Here is a 15808-nt window from a genome sequence, read left to right as displayed (position 1 = left end):
CACTAACGCCGGTAGAACTAGGTTTGCCAGAATGCTATCAGCACCTGGCTGCCACTCATTTGTTGTATGAAAAAGCATCAGCTCTTACTACGGGCTATTCGATAGAGATTTTATCACATCATAAGTTGATAAACTTAATTGAAAGAGGAAAATTTGTGTTAACCGCACAACGGTTGACTGACTATCACCGACTTCTTGAATACCCGGATGTGACATTGCATGTCTGCAGGGTGAAGAACCCAGCAGACTCCATTCCACTCCCATTTCAGGGAGAACCACATGACTGTGTGGCTGAGGCAGAGAGAGATGCTAAACTAAGGTCTGACCTGAGTGCTATCCCTTTGGAGTCAGCCGACATGACTCTGTTGGTGGACGGCTCCTGCTACAGAGATGGGGAAGCACTCAGAGCAGGTTGTGCAGTTATTGAGTTAAAACATGGCAAAACTGAGATTGTTCGAATGGAAGAGTGTGTGCAGCCGTGTTCCAGCCAGTTGGCAGAACTAAAGGCTTTGACGTATGCATGTGAGTATGCAGAGGGTAAAAACGCTAACATCTACACAGATTCTGCCTATGCACATGGGGTGTGTCATTTGTTTTGTGCAGCGTGGAAGGGAAGAGGTTTCAGAAAAACTGACGGCTCTCCCATTCAGCACCGTGATCAGATCAGGAAATTATTAATGGCAATGATGAAACCAAGATCCTTAGCCATAATAAAGTGTGCTGCACATCAGAAAAATGATTCATGGGTTGCCAAAGGAAATGCAGCAGCAGATGAAGCAGCTAAAAGTGCAGCTTCAGTGAACAATAAAGCTATAATGGTAACTCATGTTGTGGATCTTGAGGAACAAATAACTTCTCAGATTTGATATTGTTACAGGAAGAGGATCCAGAAGCAGAATGCCATTCATGGCTTCAGAGAGGAGCTTGTAAGGATGCTGAAGGATTGTGGAGAAACCACGAGGGGCTATTTGTTGCTCCTAGTGGACTCCTACCTTTACTGATCAATGAGGCTCATGGGGTAGGCCATGAGTCTAGAGGCGAAGTGATGAGAAAAATTCGGGAATGGAATTTTTGGGCTCCTAAACTACAACAACATGTTGATGAAGTAATTGGCCGATGTGAAACATGCTTAAAAAGTAACATTCAAAAAGGAGAAACACCTCCTGCTGGACATATTCCAGCACCTGAAGGACCTTTTCTACACCTGGTCATGGACTATGTTGATATGGTGAGACCAGTGCAAGGGAAGAGGTATATGTTGGTGGTGATTGATAGATTCAGCAGGTGGGTTGAAGCGACACCGTCCAAACACAAAAATGCAGAAACTGTTGCAAAGTTTCTGTGCCGTGAAATCGTTACGAGGTTCGAGATTCCACTAAGAATAAGTTCAAACAATGGAAAGGAGTTTGTGGATAAAACCGTGAAATGCATGTTGCAGAAGTTAGGAATCAAGCAGAGATTTGGATGTGTGTACAATCCTCAGAGTCAAGGTATTGTGGAGAGAGTGAATGGGATTTTGAAAAACATGAAGCTTTAACCGGCAGGTCAATGCCTTCTCCAATTTACAAAACAGCTAAGGGACCTTCTCTTGATATTTTGACAAATGACATGAAGTCGTATGTCAGACAAATGACTAACATCCACAGAAGCATCTCTGCTCGTGTTATCTCATTACAGGCAAAAGCTGACTGTGAGGAGACTCCACCTTCAGTGACACCAGGAGACTTGGTGTACATAAAGGTGTTCAGACGGAAGTGGAACATCCCCCGACAGGAGGGTCCGTACGAGGTGGTGAGGGCCACTTCTACTGCAGTGCAGGTCAAAGGATCCCCTACGTGGTGTCATTTAAAGCATTGCTTAAAGGCACCCATTGACATTCTCAGTGACAAAGATGAAGGCCAAGGGAAGGATTCCCTGGAAGGGGGGAATGCTCCTTCTCCTCCTGGTTATGATTGGGATTATGATACAGCACAGTTCCCACTTATTCAATTCCCCAAGGAGAAGTGATACCAATAATGATGTTAATAATCCACAGAGCAGAATTAGAAGGGAGATAAGGAGTGGTCCTGGACGTCACTGAACTCTTCCACAGGCTGGATTCACTCTAACAGACCTTTTCCAGCTCCTACAGCTCCATTGACAGCCAAAGGTGCTGAAGGCCCACCAGGCCTGAGACAACTAACTACCACTTTCTCCCATTTCGGATGTCTCCAGAGAAATGCATGTGTGTGAAAGTGTGTGGCTGAAAGTGACAAAACAAAAATGTTCTGAACCTAGGTGGACAGGTCCCTTCCAAGTGACAGAGGAAAAGATGAGTGAGGCGTCCCTCTACAAGGCGCACAGCGGCGGTGGGGACTCCTGCCAGAACTCACCCACCGGTGTGAGGGGAAGTCTGACTACAAAGGGGGGTGGATGTATAGATTCCACTCGTCTCGATGTCAGTGAAGCAGGGAGATCCTCACACCATTAGGGGTTGAGCTCTGGGGGATTGTCCTTATTGCCATGCAGCCAAGTACGGGAACTGTGAAGGACTGATAACTTTGTGTCACGAAGAAGTTTTTAAGTGATAATTCATAAACTCACTACTACATATTGTTCAGTTTTTCAGTAATCTTTGTTTTTTAGTAATCAGAATGTCATAATTCATATTAGAAGTGTGTTTACTTGATTGATCAGTAGTTTAAAAACCTTTTAAAAATCTTTTTTAATAATGAAATAAAATGAATCATGAATTATTTTTTAAAATTTAGCAATGATACAGCTATAGATGAAAGGGTCATGTTCAAATGGTTTGGAGGCTACTAAGTTTGGATTGTCTTCTCTGCAGGCTAAGAAAGCGATCGTTCAGTGAGGGTCACGGAGGAATTTTTCCCCAAGAATGGAATCATCGGGGTTTTCGCCTCCGTCTGTAGTGAAGAATAGTGAGATAGTAGCCATAGATCTGAGCCATCTTTGTTAAAAATTGGGTTGTTGCATTTTATTAAATTTCCCAGTTTTGGTCCACGGCTTAAAAGCCATGGAAGGGGGGAATGTGGTGGAAAGTTTTTAATACAATAAAATAATATAGTAAAACAATATCATCTAAGTGAACCAAAGATCTGGATTGTTGTGTGTGTCATATTATTCAGCGCTTGTGAAGGTGGCCCCAGGATGTCTCGAGGTCATGAAGACGCTGCAAGAAAATAATTCCTGTTAGACCATATTTGGAAATGCTTGCATGACTGTGGGTATCCTTGAAGAAGTTAGACACTGACAGAAGCAGCTAGCCAGATCATTTCATACACTGTACCTGAAATTAGAATGTATGTTTCTGCACAGGGTCATCCAGAGGATGTCTGCAGCAGATCCTCACAGGGTTCACGTGACTGATTATATTATGTCATCAAATAGTTTTGTGAAACTGTCGACTTGATATTTTTGGTAACGTCTGGAGGTCATGACGTACCAACTGAAAGCCCACAAAGAACTGGTTGAAAGAAGATCGGCCGAGGTTAATACCTCCCCCTAGTCACACCTTTAGGGTATAAAAAGAGATGTGATCCATTTTTTAGTTTGTACTGGAAGTTTTTCCTGTACCCAGAGTACTCTGCAACAACACACTGGAGGACTTTTTCATCGTCTCCAGAGCTCTCATCATGCTTAGATAAGTATTTTTTGAACTTGTCTGTTTGTTGAACCTGTCTGTCTGTCAATATCATTGATGGTATTATTGGATTCATACTCAACCTATTGATGATATTATTGTACTGCTACTCAACCTATACATGATTTGAATGGACAAATAAATATCTTGTATTTTACACTGTCTCCTGTCCTTAAGAAAAACGAAACCCCCACCACAGTGTGTTCGCACAAAGAGAGAGAAGATGAGCGCCAAGAGTATAGGACTGAAAGTAGGGACGCTGAATGTTGGAACTATGACAGGAAAAGGTAGAGAGTTGGTTGACATGATGTAGAGGAGGAAGGTAGACATACTGTGTGTCCAGGAGACCAGGTGGAAAGGTAGCAAGGCTAGAAGCTTAGGAGCAGGGTTCAAGTTGTTCTATCATGGTGTAGATGGGAAGAGAAATGGAGTAGGAGTTATCTTGAAGGAGGAGTTTGTCAGGAATGTCCTGGAGGTAAAAAGAGTGTCGGATAAAGTGATGAGTCTGAAGCTAGAAATCGAAGGTGTGATGTTCAATGTTGTTAGTGGGTATGCTCCACAGGTAGGATGTGAGCTGGGGGAGAAGGAGAAATTCTGGTTGGACTTTGATGAAGTGATGCAGAGCATACCTAGAAGTGAGAGAGTTGTCACTGGAGCAGACTTCAATCGAAATGTTGGTGCAGGTAACAGAGGTGATGAGGAGGTGATGGGCAGGTTTGGTATCCAGGAGAGGAACGCAGAAGGACAGATGGTAGTTGACTTTGCAAAAAGGATGGAAATGGCTATAGTGAATACTTTCTTCCAGAAGAGGCAGGAACATAGGGTGACCTATAAGAGTGGTGGTAGGAGCACACAAGTAGACTACATCTTGTGTAGACAGTGTAACCTGAAGGAGATCAGTGACTGTAAAGTAGTGGTAGGCGAGAGTGTAGCCAAACAACATAGGATGGTGGTGTGCAGGATGACTCTGGTGGTAAGGAAGATGAAGAGGGCAAAGGCAGAGCAGAAGACGAAATGGTGGAAGCTAAAAAAGGAAGAATGTTACATGACTTTTAGGAAGGAGTTAAGACAGGCTCTGAGTGGTCAGGAGGTGCTTCCAGATGACTGGACAACTACAGCTAATGTGATCAGGGAGACAGGTAGGAGAGTAATTGGTGTGTCATCTGGAAGGAAAATAGATCAGAAGACTTGGTGGCGGAATGAGGAGGTACAGGAGTGTATAGAGAGAAAGAGGTTAGCTAAGAAGAAGAGGGACACTGACAGGACTGAGGAGAGTAGACAGGAGAACTGGGAGATGCAGTGTAAGGTGAAGGTAGATGTAGCAAAGGCCAAACAAGAAGCTTATGATGACTTGTATGCTAGGTTGGACAGTAAGGAGGGAGAGACTGATCTATACCGTTTTTCAAGACAGAGAGACAGAGATGGGAAGGACGTGCAGCAGGTTAGGGTGATTAAGGATAGGGATGGAAGTCTATTGACAGGTGCCAGTAGCGTGTTGGGAAGATGGAAAGAGTACCTTGAAGAGTTGATGAACGTGGAAAATGAGAGAGAACAAAGACTAGAAGACGTGACTGTTGTGGACCAGGAAGTAGCAAAGACTAGTCAGGATGAAGTGAGGTGGGCACTGAAGAGGATGAAGAGTGGAAAGGCAGTCGGTTCTGATGATATACCTGTAGAGGTATGGAAGTGTCTAGGAGAGGTGGCAGTAGAGTTTCTGACTGGGTTGTTCAACAGGATCTTAGATAGTGAGAAGATGCCTGAGGAATGGAGGAGAAGTGTGCTGGTGCCCATTTTTAAGAACAAGGGAGATGTGTAGAGTTGTGGCAACTACAGAGGAATAAAGCTGATGAGCCATACAATGAAGTTATGGGAAAGAGTATTTGAAGCTAGACTAAGGGCAGAAGGGAGCATTTGTGAGCAGCAGTATGGTTTCATGCCAAAAAAGAGTACTACAGATGCAGTATTTGCTTTGAGGATGTTTATAGAGAAGCACAGAGAAGGCCAAACGAAGCTGCATTGTGTTTTTGTAGATCTGGAGAAAGCTAATGACAGGGTGACCAGAGAGGAACTGTGGGATTGTACGAGGAAGTCTGGAGTGGTAGAGAAGTACGTTAGAGCGGTGCAGGACATGTATGAGGACTGTAAGACAGGGGTGAGTTGTGCTGTAGGTGTGACAGAGGAGTTCAAAGTGGAGGTGGGACTGCATCAGGGATCAGCTCTTAGCCCCTCCTTGTGATATGGTCTGAGCCCCTCCATAGCGATATGGTGATGGACAGGCTGACAGTCGGGGCTAGACAGGAATCTCCATAGACTATGATGTTTGCAGATGACATTGTGATCTGCAGTGAGAGCAGGGAAGAGGTGGAGGAGAAGCTAGAGAGGTGGAGGTTTGTCCTGGAAAGGAGAGGAATGAAGGTTAGCCGCAGTAAGACAGAGTACATGTGTGTGAATGAGAGGGACCCAAGTGGAAGAGTGAGGTTACAGGGAGAAGAGATCAAGAAGGTGGAGGATTTTAAGTACTTAGGGTCAACAGTCCAGAGCAATGGAGAGTGTGGAAAAGAGGTGAAGAAGTGTGTACAGGCAAGATGGAACAGGTGGAGAATAGTGTCTGGTGTGATGTTTGATAGAAGAGTTTCAGCTAAAATGAAAGGAAAGGTGTACAAAACTGTGGTGAGACCAGCGATGTTGTTTGGTCTAGAGACAGTGTCACTGAGGAAAAGACAGGAGATAGAGCTGGAGGTAGCAGAGATGAAGATGCTGAGGTTCTCTCTGGGAGTGACCAGGAAGGATAGGATCAGGAATGAGTACATCAGAGGGACTGCACATGTTAGAGGTTTTGGAGATAAAGTCAGAGAGGCCAGACTGAGATGGTTTGGACATGTCCAGAAGAGAGATAGTGAATATATTGGTAGAAGGATGCTGAGTTTTGAACTGCCAGGCAGGAGGCCTAGAGGAACACCAAAGAGGAGGTTTATGGATGTAGTGAAAGAGGACATGAAGGTAGTTGGTGTGAGAGAAGAGGATGCAAAGGACAGGGTTAGAAGGAGGCAATTGATTCGCTGTAGCGACCCCTGAAGGGAAAAGCCGAAAGGAAAAGAAGAAGAAGATGATGGCAGGTGAGGCCTTGCCTCCCCTGACCACACATCAATGGAGCTATGCCCCATTAAAACAGATCTTTAGAGAGCAGAAGAGAATTTTAGCAATATTCAAAGATATCGAGGACCATGGATCACTTTGTGGCAAGACATTTGAAATACTGTGTAGTTGGACATCTGGCAGCTGAATGTCATGAATTTAAAAAAGAAGCATAGTATGGGACCTTTAAGACAAAGAAGTTTGGGTCAGAAAGGACAAAGGACAGCAGACTAAATACAATGTTTTGAATTGGCTAATAATTGGTATAAAATTCCTAACATAGACAACTTTTAGCAGGTCTAATTCAAATAATGTGAAATAATATAAAATTTTATTTATCTGATCTTTGGGGAGCACTAGCATGCCATTTTTCTGAAAAAAGAGCAAAACCACAACTTTATACTTCCTTTGACACATGTGCGAAACTTTCTACCACGTTTAGGTCTTTAAACGTCCATAGGTCCTTTTTGTTTTTGGAAAGTTCTCCATTCACATTGTAACACCTTTAAAAAGACCACCTTGCACAAAACCCATGTGTTGGTTTATCAAACATCAACAGCTCTAGGGTGGAGTAGTTCACATGTCAACAAACCCATCCCTATTGATCAGTTTTTTCCAGGACCCCCCTCCTCCTATATACACACTTGGAAGTTCATTCAACCATGCTGTGTAACAGCTGGTTTTTGGTGAGCAAGGAACACAGCACTAAAAATATTCTGTTCACTGGTACTGATGAAGAAAGTCAATGAAGAGAAGTCCCAGTTCCTCAGACTTGGTTTCCAGCCCATGGCGGCCGCTCCCTGCAGGCAGTAGACGTCTCCCTCCCCTGGCCTCTCAGTAGCAGCCTGATTAAACTTAAATGAATGTATTTTTAAAAAACACCCTGCTCCATTAGAGATTTGCTGTGATGCAGCACAGTGTTCAGTGTTCAGTGTGAACTCACCAAGGAGTGGCACAGTGGATCCACAGACAGACTCATTCCAGAACGGCTGCTCTGCATGAATACAAATAGAGACAGCGTAAAACCAGACCAGATGACTCACTGCCTTCTCCTGCTCCTCATTTCTTTTTCTCAAGGTTTAAGGTTTGTCTCCGGGGAAGCTGGCAATATGATTTCTTCTTCTTCTATCAGCCTAACCTCGAACCATATTCTGTATGCAAATCTTCTGTCCATTCACTCCTGTTGCACTACAGCTCACGGTAATAGCTCAGAAATCATACAAGCTGTGGTACATTTTGTTCTGTACACGTCTCGAGGTTGAATAATGTTTCACCATTACAAGTGAAGTGATCCACTCAGCTGCTTCACATTGGTTTTTAGCAAAGAAAACATCTAACTATCTATCTGTCTGTCTGTCTGTCTGTCTGTCTGTCTGTCTGTCTGTCTGTCTGTCTGTCTTGTCTGTCTGTCTGTCTGTCTGTCTGTCTGTCTGTCTGTCTGTCTGTCTGTCTGTCTGTCTGTCTGTCTGTCTGTCTGTCTGTCTGTCTGTCTGTCTATCTATCTATCTATCCACCCATCCGTCTATTTATCTCTATCCGTCTTCATCCTGATGAATCATTCATCCTCTTCTCCCTTCTCTGTTATATTTTGATTAATCTCTGTAGACTTCAGCTCAACATGAAAGAGCGCTAATGCTTACGCAGAAAAGGAACGCATCTTGTTGGTGTGCGTATGTGTGTCTTCACTGAGCTAAACATGTATAAGCCGTGACGTTGGCGTAAAAACGTCAGAGCTGAGGGAGACGCTGCATAATTGCACAGCAGCGTTCCTCCCTGCTGCTTCATCCTTCATTTACACCATCCTTCATGTTGCTTTATGTTTGGACTCCAGCTGCATCTCTGTGGAAACGGTGCTGTGCTGATGCCAAGTCCAAATGGGCCTGTTCTCCGGCTTGATTGGAAGCAATAATAAGGATTATGCTGATTGCGCCACAAGAAGGATTTTAAGTTTAATAATAGCAACGTGTTGTCTCCAGGAGACCGCAGCCTGTTTTCCAATTAATGCTGTCTACTGACATATGAAAGAAAAGGATCCCAATATGTCATCTTAACACTTTCTTTGGTTTATTCTGCTTATAAAAATCTAAGCGGTTCTAAACAGTAGAAGCGTAAACATGTTCTCCTCCCTCCTGCTGCATTCCAGTGCTTACAATAATTCTTTATCCCAGTGTTTTTCAACATTTTTTGAGCCAAGGCACATTTCTTTCATTGAAAAAATCCCGCAGCACACCACCAGCTGAAAATGTAAAAAAAACAAAAACAAAAAAAACTTATATTATAGTGTCTTGAATAGGAATCAAATAAACACAAAGAAAAAAGTATTTTACAATTTTTCATATTTATACTGACTCAGTGTGAAACCTGGGCCTGTTTGGATGAACACAGAGCTAATATCCTGGCAGGAATTGATGAAAGACATACACAAAGCTCTTCCTCCACAGCTCTCAGTTTAGTTTTAAAGCAGTCAGACTTGAAAAGCTCACCTCATACAGGTATGTGGTGGAAAATGGGAGCAATGTTGGCTTTATATTGGCCAACAATAGCTTTGTTGGCTGTTTTGTGAAAAACTTGAATAAATAGGTTCGTAGGAGGTGGGTACACAGAAAACTCACTCACACAATGAATCAAGCCACTCCTCTAGGGCTATAATAAATGTGTGATTTATTACACGCAGAGAATAGATATACTAAGAAACAATAAGTACAAACAAACAAACAAACAAACAATAAGTCAAAGACCTCTATGATGCTAGACCAAATGTGTCGTTTAGTCCCCGCAGCGCACAGCAATGCAAACAAACAATTCTATGATGCTAGAATAAACTTGTAGTTTAATTCCCCACAGAGCACAGAAACAATTCTATGATGCTAGAATAAACTTGTAGTTTAATTCCCCACAGAGCACAGAAACAATTCTATGATGCTAGAATAAACTTGTAGTTTAATTCCCCACAGAGCACAGAAACAAACAAATAGTTGGTTGAGCTAAGGCAATATATGGTGGCATTCCAAATATGCTTGGCCTCTTACCTTGACACAGGGAAGGAGAGCCTACAACCCAGGCAGAGTAGCTTCAACCAGGCTGGGCGTCCGTCTGTAACCCGCAGCTGACTCTCTCTATCTTCCTATCTTTCTCTCTATTACCTTCTTTCTCACTTCTTCTTGAGTCTTACTCCCTTTCGCTCTCTTACTCTCTTCCTTGAGTCTGAAACTCCTCACCTTTTATACCTTTTAAGAAGAAAGGCCTGCATGCGAGCAGGAATGGCCAGTTCCAGCTCTCAGGCAGCCCTCCTTTTGGTGGTACCCCCTGCTGAGGAATAAACATCACCACCCTCGAGAATGCAGTGTAGGAGGCTTTCACACACTCGTAAACCATCTGTATCAGGAGACCTTACACCTTTGGAATGCACCAAACCTATCACACCAAAACTAAGAAAACTAAGAGATCTTTATTACACATTGGAATGTAATTTAAAGGCTTTCATGCACCCATAAAACATCTTACACCTTGACTGAAAACAGGTCTCCATCTCCTCTCCATCGGTTCTCCTTTGGTTCTCCATCTGGTTGGATGGGTTGTGACCTGCTGTGACCTCTTTGTCCAAACAAACTAAGATGTGACTTAGCCCAGCAGTTGCATGGAGAGGTTTTGAAGCAAGTTCTCAGTAATGACATGATAAGAGTCAAATCAGGACACACACAATACAAATTTCCATTACACTCCACCCCTTGGCCTGATTTTGACTCTTCATTCATAGTACAATCAGGACATCTGTATTAAACTCCACCCCTTGGCCTGTCATCTTAATGTGGTGAGCTATAACTACTTAAGTGTAGATAAGAAACAATAAGTGTTGTGTTACCTATGTGTGTAACTACCAATTGAAAACGTGGCCCCACTGGGTCACCTCAGTGTGATGATCCTATATGTATCCTATATGTTCACTGACTAAAGCTGGCCCCCCTTTCCAGCAGAGGAATGGATGATGCCAGCAGTGTTTCCCACGTTGGAGTCGGGCGCCAATAGGGCCTCCCGCTCTGCCTTCTGAAATGACGGGGGCATTTCCAGTCTGCCCACTGCCCGTTCGATGCTTCTCTATTTCACCGTTGGGGACTCACACCAAAACAGCCGACGTCCTCAACAACTCAACACACGATGTCCTCAGTTGAGGCCGTTGCCTTAGCCGAGGAACTCTCTGGGGTTGCAAGAGCTGCAACCTGTTTCCAGATCAGGGTCTGGAGTGGCACCTTCACTAGCTGGTGGAGGGAGAGCAGATCCTGGGTCGGATCTGGCTGGTCCGGTAGATGAGATGTGGAACCACGTGTCCCCCTTTTCCTAGCAACCGGACTGCAGTTCCAGTTCGCTCAGTGACTTGGTCGGGACCTGTCCACCTGCAATTTGATTTTTCATTTTATACTCATCTGGAACTCCACATGGGATGCCAATAGCATCTGTGTAGACTGGGCTGTCCTCCGGTTTCATGGTGTATGAGTTCCGTTGTGACCATGTCGTCACTTCAGCCTCGAACATTTAAATCTGTAAGTGAGAAATAAGAGACACAATTGCACATCTCTCTGCCCCATTTGGGGCAAAGAATCTTTTTTGTCTTGGTCCTACATATCAAGCAGTAAATCAGTCAAGTCGGGGTAAAGGTGCGCTTTACGCTTGCCCTTATTTTTCCCCTTCTTCCGTTTAGGAGCTGTGGCTTTAGCGATTCTCACTAACCTGTCGTTTGAATCTGACTCCTCCCTTGAATCTGAATACTCTGACTCCTCCCTTGAATCTGAACTCTCTGACTCCTCCCTTGAATCTGAACTCTCTGACTCCTCCCTTTTCATGCCGGAATGACGGGACCGGTTCCGGTCCTCCATGGGAGGAGCGGAGGGAGTTACCGTGGTTAACTCCTTTAGGGTTTTCAAAAGCTGCCCGAACTGATTTATTTCCGTCATGCAATGTACTTTTAACCCTCTTTTAGCATAGCGTTTCCTCAGCTCATTTGTAGGGAGTCCATCTATCTCAGATGCAGGGACTCCCAATCTTATCAACGCCTTCCACAGATCCCGCCTAGAGGAGCCGGACATGGGGGCCCTCAGAGCACGCACAGGCAGCTCCCGCTCGGGGACGCGCCGTCTGTCTTCTCGGTATCGAACAGGAGCCTGGTCCCAGTCTCCTAACGACCCAAGTTCTGCCATCATTCCCCGAATCTCACCCATGGGGCGATCGGGTGATCCCAACATGAGGGACAAAACCAAAGACTTGTATGGGGGGGGTGAGGTCTTTATCATCATATCCCTCACCGTTTTGGGGACAGCCAAAGCAGTCACGTCATCCACCGGTCCCACCATTAATGCCTCCCGCACACAGAGCCTCAATAATCGCTGCATCCCCTCACGGATGGTATGCCACATTCGGTCTAGCGGAGGCCAGTCCGAGGGCAGGGGGTGCTGTTCGCGGATAGCTTCCGCGTACAGAGCAAGAACTGTCGTCATATCAGCTCCGCGATAGCGTACCAGCTGTCGATACGAAGCATTTACTGCTGTATCTCGTGATAACCCCGCAAATCTCATCCCGTCCCCCTCGTCTATTTCCGCTTGCGACCCTCCTTCATCCAACAAGCGCACTAGCCACAAGTCTAGCGGCTCGTCCGGCTTCTGCCGGAAACGAGACGTTAAATGAACCACCTCCTCGGAGGTGTAATCCTCCAAGGTTCGCGAAATTTCGGGGTCTGGCTGCGGCTGGGGTTCATCAACCATGATAGCCTGACCATGCTCATCTACCATTAGCCTGCCCGCCCCGTCTATCGCCTGCCGACGCACCGGAGGAATCATCCGCTGCATCCGCCTCCGTCGGACCACCGGGTTCGCACGGAGCGGCGGATGTTCGGGGGCTGGATCGATCCACTCCCCATCATCAGAATCATCCCAGACATTTCCGTCCCAGGTCTCCGGATCCCAGGTGACCGGATCACCATCTATCACCCGAGACACGAACGACCGTATCTGGGTGGTCTCAGTACGCCGTGGCGCCTTACGCCGTCGTTGGCGATTTACTTTGGACACATGCGTGACCGCACGGTCCGTCAGCTTTGCCAATTTGTCGTATTTGCATTGCAAAGCAGTCAATTGCTGGCGCAACTGAGCACTCACATCATTCTGCTGCTGCAAAACAGTTAATTGCTGGTGCAACTGAGCGTTCATATCACTCTGCTGCTGCAAAACAGTCAATTGCTGGTGCAACTGAGCACTCACATCACTCTGCTGCTGCAAAACAGTTAATTGCTGGTGCAACTGAGCACTCACATCACTCTGCTGCTGCAAAACAGTTAATTGCTGGCGCAACCGAGCGTTCTCATCACTCTGCTGCTGCAAAGCAGTCAATTGCTGGCGCAACTGAGCGTTCACATCACTCTGCTGCCGCCAAGCCTCGGCGCAGATCCACATGCGCCGCTGAACTCCCCCCAGGGGAGTTGTGGATGAAACCGGGACGCCCTGTAGTACGCTAACTACAGACGCCACCGAACCATCCTTCACCAAGTCAGCCCACGGCTCGGGCCGACCACCACCATCTCGCAAACACAACGCCAGTTCTTTCCAATGCGCATCTTCCCAGCCGGGAACAAGAATCTCTCTCTGTCTCCCTGCCTCTGGAGCCTCCTTGGAGCGCTTCCAAAACTTTTTAAACATGGTTTTCTGTGTATATCCTCCAACCTTCAAAAGTCCAATTTTACGATTAAAATTGATTATAAGGATCCTGTTCGTGACGCCAATTGTTTTGTGAAAAACTTGAATAAATAGGTTCGTAGGAGGTGGGTACACAGAAAACTCACTCACACAATGAATCAAGCCACTCCTCTAGGGCTATAATAAATGTGTGATTTATTACACGCAGAGAATAGATATACTAAGAAACAATAAGTACAAACAAACAAACAAACAAACAATAAGTCAAAGACCTCTATGATGCTAGACCAAATGTGTCGTTTAGTCCCCGCAGCGCACAGCAATGCAAACAAACAATTCTATGATGCTAGAATAAACTTGTAGTTTAATTCCCCACAGAGCACAGAAACAATTCTATGATGCTAGAATAAACTTGTAGTTTAATTCCCCACAGAGCACAGAAACAATTCTATGATGCTAGAATAAACTTGTAGTTTAATTCCCCACAGAGCACAGAAACAAACAAATAGTTGGTTGAGCTAAGGCAATATATGGTGGCATTCCAAATATGCTTGGCCTCTTACCTTGACACAGGGAAGGAGAGCCTACAACCCAGGCAGAGTAGCTTCAACCAGGCTGGGCGTCCGTCTGTAACCCGCAGCTGACTCTCTCTATCTTCCTATCTTTCTCTCTATTACCTTCTTTCTCACTTCTTCTTGAGTCTTACTCCCTTTCGCTCTCTTACTCTCTTCCTTGAGTCTGAAACTCCTCACCTTTTATACCTTTTAAGAAGAAAGGCCTGCATGCGAGCAGGAATGGCCAGTTCCAGCTCTCAGGCAGCCCTCCTTTTGGTGGTACCCCCTGCTGAGGAATAAACATCACCACCCTCGAGAATGCAGTGTAGGAGGCTTTCACACACTCGTAAACCATCTGTATCAGGAGACCTTACACCTTTGGAATGCACCAAACCTATCACACCAAAACTAAGAAAACTAAGAGATCTTTATTACACATTGGAATGTAATTTAAAGGCTTTCATGCACCCATAAAACATCTTACACCTTGACTGAAAACAGGTCTCCATCTCCTCTCCATCGGTTCTCCTTTGGTTCTCCATCTGGTTGGATGGGTTGTGACCTGCTGTGACCTCTTTGTCCAAACAAACTAAGATGTGACTTAGCCCAGCAGTTGCATGGAGAGGTTTTGAAGCAAGTTCTCAGTAATGACATGATAAGAGTCAAATCAGGACACACACAATACAAATTTCCATTACATTGGCCAACATGGGGAACTCCTTCGCAGCTGCCAACCAAAAACTGTCCAAAGGTAGATCAGCAAAGCTTAGCTTGGAACCACGATCTTGTTTCAGTTCAGTTAGTTCCTCCTGCTCCTGTAAAGTTATGTCCTTTCCTACAGCTGATGCTGAGCTGAATGGGTCCCTAACCCAGTCAAGGCACTCCATGGAGGCTGAAAAGAAATAAGATGACATTTTCTCCTCAAGAGTTTTCAAATGTTTAACTATTATCTCACACAGTGCAGCAGTGTAAACATCTTGCCATTTATTGGTGAGTGGGAACATTTCAAGATTGCCACATTCCACATGTTGCTGCCAGAGGTGCACGTTTGACGGAATCCATTGATTTTATCTGTACTTGTAAGCAGGTTTTCATTTCGGCCTTGCATTCGTGTGTTCAGTTCATTCAGATGATGAAAAATATCTAACAGGTATGCCAGCCTTGCATACCACTTATCACTTGCAAGCAGCTTTGCGTAATCGGACCCCTCATTTAAGTTCCCCTCGCAGTTCATACACACGGGCCAGCACCTTGCCGCGCGACAACCATTGGATCTCCGTATGAAACAGCAAGGCTTTATACTCCGCTCCCATTTCCTCACACAAAGCTGCAAATATGTGACTTTTCACTTTACGAAGTTAACCATGCTCACAACATCCTCCAACACAGGAGAGAGGTCTACTGGTAAAGTCTTGGCTACGAGGGCTTCGCGGTGTAAAAAACAGTGCGTAATGATCACATCTGGGGTGTTTTTTCCTTCACTCTGCTTACAAAGACTTTGGTGCGCCCAACCATGGCTGCAACTCCATCAGTGCAGACACTCCTGCAGTTTCCCCACTTAAGTCCTTCTTTTCCCAGATATTCTGATGTGACCCAAAAAATTTCCACTCCTGTTGTTTTTCCTGGCAAAGCCTTGCAAAATAGAAAGTTTTCTCCGATTGTGTCTCCATGTACAAAACGCACATTGGCCAAGAGTTTAGCATGTCCACTTATATCAGTAGACTCATCAAGTTGCAACACAAATTTATTACTGATACGGATCTTGTCCAAAACCACACTTTCGATGTCTGCAGACA

General features: G+C 45.0%; 1 long non-coding RNA gene across 1 annotated transcript; it reads right to left on the bottom strand.

Moving 5' to 3' along the window:
* Positions 1–9422: 9422 nt before the first annotated feature.
* Positions 9423–14701, bottom strand: LOC137588485 (uncharacterized). The gene is made up of 2 exons (XR_011034059.1): positions 14022–14701; positions 9423–11314 (listed from the first exon to the last, which is right to left on the bottom strand). It is a non-coding gene; the product is annotated as an uncharacterized lncRNA (long non-coding RNA).
* Positions 14702–15808: the final 1107 nt, after the last annotated feature.

This window comes from Antennarius striatus, chromosome 21 (genome assembly GCF_040054535.1).
Source record: "Antennarius striatus isolate MH-2024 chromosome 21, ASM4005453v1, whole genome shotgun sequence".
Classification (NCBI taxonomy): Eukaryota; Metazoa; Chordata; class Actinopteri; order Lophiiformes; family Antennariidae; genus Antennarius; species Antennarius striatus.
The sequence above is the reverse complement of the archived record's forward strand: the minus strand, read 5'-3'. Positions and strand labels throughout refer to the sequence as shown.